Source organism: Ovis aries, chromosome 6 (genome assembly GCF_016772045.2).
Source record: "Ovis aries strain OAR_USU_Benz2616 breed Rambouillet chromosome 6, ARS-UI_Ramb_v3.0, whole genome shotgun sequence".
NCBI lineage: Eukaryota > Metazoa > Chordata > Mammalia > Artiodactyla > Bovidae > Ovis > Ovis aries.
The window spans coordinates 89,175,411-89,184,335 of NC_056059.1; the positions used below are offsets into that span (position 1 = coordinate 89,175,411).

Sequence of the window (8,925 nt, forward strand, 5' to 3'; positions counted from 1 at the left end):
TTTCTCAAATTTTCCTTTTTAACTATGCTATATGACTCTGAATTTTGCTAAGGCTAAAATGGTCTTATTTGGATAAGAAGGGAATTTTAAATTTGTCTTCAACCTGCTTTTTGTCATGGTTATTGACCTGGGTCAGTTTTTTCCAAATGTCTCTAACACCAAGGTTGCAAGGTTTCAAGGAAAATAGTTCCAAGTATCTAGAGTGACATCAGCAAGATGGCAAGATTGACTTTCCCATGGATATACAGAATATGTACACAGGTATAAATTATACATGGCTAAAGAAGAGGGAAGAGACAGAATTTCACAATCCCCTCCCCTTCACTCCAAGCAGCCAGAGAGGGCCTCCCTCAAATGTTCTAGAACCAGGATACTTCATGGAACCTAGAAGAATTCCATGTTGTTCTATTGTTGCCACTGGTCAAAACCAGCCTCAAAAAGGGTCAGTTTACCATCATTTATTCAGTTTGGAGTGACATCCTCTGTACTTTGAAGCTCTGCTTCGCCCCCTTTCAGATAATTTTCTGCTTGACAGTGACCTTGACAGTGGCCCAGGACACTTGTAATGCACACACTCCCAAAACGTTGGAGGCTTTAGCCATCTTAAGGAGTAAGGTAACTTGAAGTCAGATATTTTTCTTCACCCAAAGGGACTAGAAAGAATCAGTTTGAAATTGCCTATCCAGCTTGAAGAGCAGCAAAACAGAATGAATCATCTATAAAATTTTATATACATGGATGTGTCCAGTTCTGAATGTTAGAAAAATACCAGTTGCAAAGTTTCAACCTTCCTAAGCATTGACATGTTCAGAAGCTCTAATATATGCATAGAGAAGATTTTTCTTAGATTTATTTAAAAATAAGATTCCATGGTCATGGAAGTTAGTATTTTGTTCTCTCTCTCTCTCTCTTTTATTTTTGGCTGCACCATGCAGCATGAGGGATCTTAGTTTCCCAACAAGGAATTGAACCTGTGTCCCCTGCAGAGGAAGAATGGAGTCTTAAACCACCGGACTGCCAGGGAGATGCCCAGAAATTAATATTTTAGATGTCTCCAAAGTCTCCAATTTGGATATAAAATCTTAAATAAAATGAGTTTATATATAATATATATTTCATTAATATGTATGATATATATAACACATATAGATATATGTGTACATATGTGTATACACAAATACATAAACACTATATATAATTAAAAGAAGTAAATAAATAAAATATTTGCAGAATATCTGAAGCACTCCAATGTCCACAGAAACATAACTTGAAAATCACTGCTCTAGATACTGGTTATTACAAGGATCAGTAAGAGATGGTGTGTGCTTGAGAGAACCTCATAATCTTAGAGGGGCTATTCAATAAAGTGTACATTAATATAGTTTGTTGTCTAGTTTCCAACTAGTATGAATATGATTGCATTTGCAAAGGGTACATATTCTGTTTTGCTTTTCCTTAATTTCCTTAAGATCAATTCTATTATTCTTCAGTGCAAAATACTATGTGCAATAATCAAGAGTAAATTGGATTTTAAAGCTTTAAAGCTAGATATAACTTCTGAAGTATGCTTCTGCAGTTTCTCATTCTCCTTAGCGTCTATAGCCAATTGTGAAACTATAGAAGATGGTATATGAAATATGTGATTTCTGATGTCATCTATACTTTCCTAAGATTATTATGATGGTGCAAGAAAACAAATCTAGACAGTGTATTAAAAAGCAGAGACATCGGAAGTGAACTCAGCAGTCCCGTGGATCTGTCTCTTGCTTCAACAGTGCTTGGAGGGAACAGACCCAGGGATGCCACTTGCTTCAGGCTCCGACCACTCTCCAAGCTTTTTTCCAGTCACAACCTTTGGAATCAGCCACTCAGCTGTCCATGATTACTGGGACCAGCCACCATTTTTTAAAAAAAGTCTTAACTCCTTATTACCAATCAACCATGAGCTTCCAGATTCATCAGAATTATTCGACTGAGGTGGAGACTCCCCTCCACCTCCTGGTCAACATGCATTTGCGGGTCTCCGACACCTACCTCTCTCTTTCCTTCTGTTTCAACCAGGATGTGGTTCTGGAGGATGTGGGCCACTTTTTTTTTTTTTCTTTTTGCAAATTGGTCAAGGAGAAGCGTGAGGGCACACAGCGTCTCTTGAAAATGCAAAACCAGTGTGGCCGCGCCCTCTCCCTGGATGTACAGAAGCATCTCAAGATGAGCGGGGTAAAACCTAGGATGCTATGGAAGCCGCCCTTCTCAAGGAGAAGAATCTGAACCAGGCCCTTTTGGGTCTGCATAGCCTGGGTTCTGCCTGCATAGACCCCACATCTGTGACTTCTGGGAGAACCACTTCCAAATGAGGTGAAACTCATCAGGAAGGTGGGTGACCACCTGACCCACTTCTGCGGGCTGGCTGGTCCCCGGGCTGGGCTGGGCGAATATCTTTTTGAAAAGCTCATCGTCAAGCATGACTAGGAGTCTCTGGAACCCAGTGCCCTTTGAGGAGCTCCCTTAACATCAGGGCTGCCTGAAGCTCCTCTCTGCATCCACTAGGCAGTTTTTTAACACTCTGGAGCCCTCTCTCAAGCCTTGGGCCAAATGGAAACAATAAAGCTTGTTCAAGAAAAAAAAAAAAAAAAAAGAAGAAGCAGAGACATCATGTTGCCACCTAAGGTCCGTATAGTCAAAGCTATGGTTTTTTCAGTAGTCATGTACAGATGCGGATGTGAGAGCTGAATAATAAAGAAGACTGAGTGTGGAAAAGTTGATGCTTTCGAACTGCGGTGCTGGAGAAGACCCTTGAGAGGTCTTCAAACAGTAAAGGGATCAAACCAGTCAGTTTTAAAGGAATCAACCCTGAATATTCATTGAAAAGACTGATGCTGAAGCTGAAGCTCCAATACTTTGGTCACTTGATGCAAAGAGCATACTCAGTGGAAATGAGGGCTTCCTTTATAGCTCAGTTGGTAAAGAATCCGCCCACAATGCAGGAGACCCTGGTTCAATTCCTGGGTCAGGAAGGTCTGCTGGAGATGGGATAGGCTACCCACTCCAGTATTCTTGGGCTTCCCTTGTGGCTCAGCTGGTAAAGAATCCACCTGCAATGCAGGAGACCTTGGTTTCCATCCCTGGGTTGGGAAGATCCCCTGGAGAAGGGAAAGGCTACCCACTCCAGTATTCTAGCCTGGAGAAATCCATGGACAGTCCATGGGGTCGCAAAGAGTCCAGACACGACTGAGTGACTTTCACTTTCAGATACTAGGAAAGGTTGAAGGCAAAAGGAGATGGGGGTGGTAGAAGATGAGATGGCTAGATAGCATGTCTGACTCAATGATTTGAGAAAACTCTGGGAGGTAGTGGAGGACAAAGGAGGAGCCTGGCGTGCTGTAGTTCAACAGGTTGTAAACAGTCAGACACAACTTAGTGACTGAACAATGAGAACAACAAAATTTACCAGTACTAAGATTCATAAGACTACTTCATGCATTAAATATTTGTTCAGTTTTAGTTTCAATTATTTTTGAATAAATAATACACTAAGATGATTCACATTTTTACAAAGGCCTAAACAAATATTTCGGTGGAAAGTATCCATTCCATAACTGTTCCATGGTCATCCAGCTCCAGCACCCCAGGACTCAACAAGTGTTACCATTTTATTACACATCCTTCCAGATTGTTTGAGTCAAGCCAGATCTTTTTTACCGTGATGAGTCAGTATCTGCATGTCCCTCCTGATACATTACTCGTAAAAACTCCTGTTCTTATTTTATTATACTTTGTTATTTTCCTAAGAAATATACCTGAGAGATAATTTTATATGCATTTATAAGAGTTATTTTCTTTCTTTGTACGGGACATCATATTCCATTGAATTGATGCAGTGTTTATTTAGATGTGAACAATCATATATAACAAATGTTATTGAAGTTTATAATTTACTATGCTGTTTTAATTTCTGCTGTACAACAAAGGGGCTTCCCTGGTAGCTCAGCTGGTAAAGAATCTGCCTTCAAAGCGGGAAACCTGGATTCAGTTCCTGGGCTGGGAAGATCCCCTGGAGGAAGGTATGGCAATCCACTCTAGTATTCTGGCCTGGAAAATCCCCATGGACAGAGGAGTCTGGCCAGCTCAACAAAGTGATTCAGTTTATACACATACATATTCTTTGTATTCTTTTCCATTATGGTTTACCACAAGATACTGAATATAGTTTCTTGTGCTACACAATGGTACCTTGTTTATTCATCCTGTGTATAATAGTTTGCATCTGCTAATCCCCAAACTCCTGATACATCTCTTTCCCACACCTCCTCTCCCTTGGCAACTACAGCTCTGTTCTCTATGTCTGTGAGTCTGTTTCTGTTTCATAAATATGTTCATTTGTGTTGTATTTTAGATTCCACATATAAGTGATATCGCGTAGTATTTGTCTTTCTTGTTCTGATTTTGCTTAGTATGATAATCTTTGGGTCCATCCATGTTGTGGCAAATGGCATTATTTCATTCTTTTTTTATGGCTGAATAATATTCTGTCGTACACACATGCACACACACACACATAAAATCATACATCATCTTGGCTATTGTAAATAGTGCTACTGTAAACATAGAGGTGCATGCATCTTTTCAACGTATAGTTTTGTCTGGATATATGTCCAGGAGTGGGATTAATGGATCATATGATAGCTCTATTTTTAGTTTTTTAAGGAACTTCTGTAAGTGTTCTCCGTTAATGACTGCACCAATTTACATTTCCACCAATAGTGGTAGTTCTATGGTGTCATGTCTTATATTTAAGTCCTTAAACCATTTTGAATTTATTTTAGTGTGTGCTTTGAGGGAGTTTTCTAACTTCATTGATTTGCATGCAGCTGTACAACTTTCCCAAAACCGCTTTCTGAAAAGACCATCCTTTCCGCATTGTATTTTCTTGGCTCCTTTGTTGAAGATTAATTGACCATAGGTGTGTGTGTTTATTTCTGGGCTCCCTGTTCTGTTCCAATGACCCATGTGTCTGTTTTTGTGCCAATACCATGCTCTTTTGATTACTGTGGCTTTGCAGTATTGTCTGAAGTCTGGAAGGATTAGCCCTCCTCCTCTCTTCTTTTTTCTCAGGATTTCTTTGGCAATTCTGGGTCTCTTGTGATTCCTTATAAATTCTAGGATTATTTGTTCTAGTTCTGTGAAAAATGTCATGGACGCTTTGGTAGAGATTACATTAAATACGTAGATTGCTTTGGATAGTATGGACATTTTAACAATATTAATTCTTCCAATCCAAGAGCATGGGATATAATTCCATTTTTTGAATCATCTTTAGTTTCCTTTATTACTGTCTTGTCGTTCTCAGCATATAAGCTTTTCACATCCTTGGTGAGATTTACTCCTAAGTATTTTTCTTGATGTGATTTTAAAGAGGATTGTTGTTTATATTTTGTTTCTGATATTTCATTGTTAGTGTAAAGAAAAGCAGCTGACTTCTGTAGATTAATCTTGTATTCTACTACCTTGTGGCATTCATTTATCAGTTTTAATAGTTGGGCATCTTTAGGTTTTTCTATATATAGCATCATGTCATCTGCATATAATAACAATTACACCTGTGCAAATTTTATCATTTGAAAATTTGGATTAAATCATTCTTAGCGTGGAATGTTGTTGAAAGAATATGGTTTAGTAAGAGATATCCTACTACCCCATTGCTGATTTTAAACACATGAGTAATTGAGACCTACTTCCCTAGAATGGTCCTGGGATCTCACATGTATTTCTTGGGTTCACATTTATCTTGTCGTTTCAGAATGGCAAATAATACTGCCTTTTCCCATTTATACTCTATCCTGCAAGGCCAGATATTTTCAAATCCCATTGAACATCAAATTTAGAAGTAAATAAAGGGTTAGAAAGAAGAAATTCTCTCCATGCAAGTGAGAAGGAGGCCCATGTCAGAAAAAAAAAAAAGGAAGTTAGTTGACTCTTGTATTTTATCTGAAAGTAAATGCCAAAGGTTGGTTTGGTGTTTTGGAGATATGGTGTTTTGTTGAGAGTAGTGAGAAAACATTGGAATAAGAATGGAAAATTGTAGAAGGGAGGGATGTTTGTCTTCCGTTATTTTTTGTTGAGGGAGTGAGTTCTATCTTGGTAATGTGTGACTTCTAATCCTGAGCTTAATGCTTCATGGCTGGCTCAACAAACAAGCTCTCAGCAGGAGTGGTAAAATTTTGTGTAGAGCACATAGACAAACATGTGTGGGTGGGTTCTCTGGGATAAGACACATTGTGAATGTGCTAGATTACTTTTCCATGTGACATTGAACTTAGTGGTTAAACTATTGCCAAAGGGACTGTTACCCCCTGACGTTTTGGGCCACTCTGCTTGCAACCTGTCCAGAATACCATGCTCTTATCACAAGACAGACCAAGAAGTTCAGTGTGATGATCACTGTTCAGCATCTCATTTCTTTTCTGATTTAGATTTAACCTGAAGAAATGATTAAGATTTAGCTTTCCCAATCTGCTGAATATATGTGTTTAACTTTCGCTGATCTGGAGTATTGGGTAGTCTTCTCAGTATTGCTGCATTTAACTTTCCTATTCTATAAGATTCTACAGCATGCTCTCTACACAGGGGAGAAAATGCTAAAATTCAACTGTATGCACATAACTATGATAAAGCTCTGTGGCACTATATATGGCTACACTCAGAAGCAAAGCAGAATTCACCAAATAGGGTTGTCCTACTCAGATGGTTAAGCGTTTGTCTACAATGCGAGAGACCAGGGTTCGATCCCTGGGTTGGGAAGATCCCCTGGAGAAGGAAATGGCAATCCACTCCAGTACTATTGCCTGGAAAATCCCATGGACAGAGGAGCCTGATAGGTTACAGTCCATGGGGTCGCAAAGAGTTGGACACGACTGAGCGACTTCACTTTCACCCTGACTTCACACCCATCAGCTTAGTGTCCTACCTCTCCTCCATTTGTGTAACATATGATTATAAATTAGTAAGACGCAATGTTGTAGATCATATTAAAGAACTCTATCATCATGCAATTCTGTTAATTTCTGCATATTTGAGATGGGGTGCAGTTGTGGCTGCATTGGCTGATGGCTTAACGGCCACAGCAACCCCTGTTTATTGATATTGCAGGTGACATTCCTTGTCCCCAATTCCTTTGTATACCAAGCACAGGGTCCAGCACATTATTAGTTTGGATTTAAATTTTTAAGCAATAGAGAATCATTACAAACTTTTGAGCAAAAGGAGAGCAATGATTACACATGATATTCTAGGAAGATATTTGTGGAAGTAATATGCAGGTCCTACTTGTGGTTTGAAGTATACCTATAATACATTAACTGCAATGAAACTGAGAGAGTAAATAGAAAGACCCAAAGAAGAACTAACTGATTTTTGACTGACTCAATAGAAGGTGAAGAACCCCTTGGTTAGATGATAAAAAAAAGTACTGTAAGCAAATAAACAAGGAAACAATTGGCTCAAGGAAATGAGGAGCTAGAATAATGTAATTTTATGGAATCAATGTAAAAGAGGCCAGTCAAATGCCATTGACTTGCTCTTCTCTCATGCATGAAACATGTAGCAAATATTTTCCTACTACGATTGAATACTCTACTTGAGAGGCAATTCAATTCATAGCAGTGGTAGAGGTGGAAAGCCTTCGGAGGAAACTGAGAGGAATGATTAGTTTCATTTAGGTGTCATTATCAGGTAATTGCACTTGGGAGAACCATCGCTATGACACACTTTTCTTTAGGTTGGATCTCACTACAAGATGCGCTGAAAATTCCTGTTAAGAACTGAACTCTACATTAACAGGCCTTATAGGGGTGGGCTTCCCAGGTGGCTCATTGCTAAAGAATTCACCTGCACACACAGGAGACACAGAAGACACAGGTTCAATCCCTGAGTTGGGAAGATTCCCTAAAGTAGGAAATGGCAACCCACTCCAGTATTCTTTCCTGGAAAATTCTATGGACAGAGAAGCCTGACAGACTACAGTCCGTGGGGTTGCAAAGAGTAGGACACGACTGAGCATACAGAGTGCAGTGGTGGGAGGCCTCACGACTTCCCTTTCTTTAATCTTTCTGTTAATCATAGGCAAGCCTGCCTCTGCTACTGTCCAGGTATCCAGTACTAGCAGGATTCCTTTGTCAGAGTAGAAATGAGGCTTACAGAGCTCCAGGCTTCCTGACACTCCCCTGATCAGCTTGACTATACTTATTTTTTTTCAGTTGGGGGAATTATAAAATTGTAAATGTTGCTACACTTTAAAACAATCATTTTCTCGTTATTTGTCATGATAAAAAAGGACATTCCTGAAGTTCTCTTTGCTCTCATGAATACCCGCCAGATTAACACAGGATTAGAAAATCAACTGTCAACCAACACCAGACAGGTAGAACACAAACATGAATGAGGCTAGGTATAAGACTATTGGAGTGATGTTCCTGTAGTAAACTAGATAGGGTGTGTTCCACCCGATGGTATGCAAATTGAGAAGCTTTTAAAACCTCATTGCTGCAGGATAAGCAATGTGAGTTTAAATGCATTTGAACAACTTGTTTTGAGAATGCTTCTATTAAACTGAGGTATAAAAAGAAAGGTCTCTCATTGAATTTCTGTTCCTGTCACATGGGCTAGTCACACAACTTTGCCCTGTAGCAAACGGATACATGGGTTGAACTTCAGATTTCTTATATTATCTTTGCTCATGACTGATATAAAAGTTTGGGAAATGAAAAGGCAATAGGAGTACCTCACTGAATTGTCACTATGATCGGCCTTCATTGTAGAGCTTAGACTGGGCAATTTTTGCATTGTTAGCAAGTACTTGAATAGCAAGTATTCTAACCTCCACTCACTTTTAGCCTAGTCTGAAGCAGTAGAAAAATCTAGACAAAAAGC

The 8,925-nt window shown here is 39.2% G+C and overlaps 1 pseudogene; it reads left to right on the plus strand.

The window, feature by feature from the left end:
* Positions 1 to 1,941: 1,941 nt before the first annotated feature.
* On the plus strand, positions 1,942 to 2,566 carry LOC114115419 (ferritin light chain-like; annotated as a pseudogene).
* The last annotated feature ends 6,359 nt before the right edge of the window (positions 2,567 to 8,925 follow it).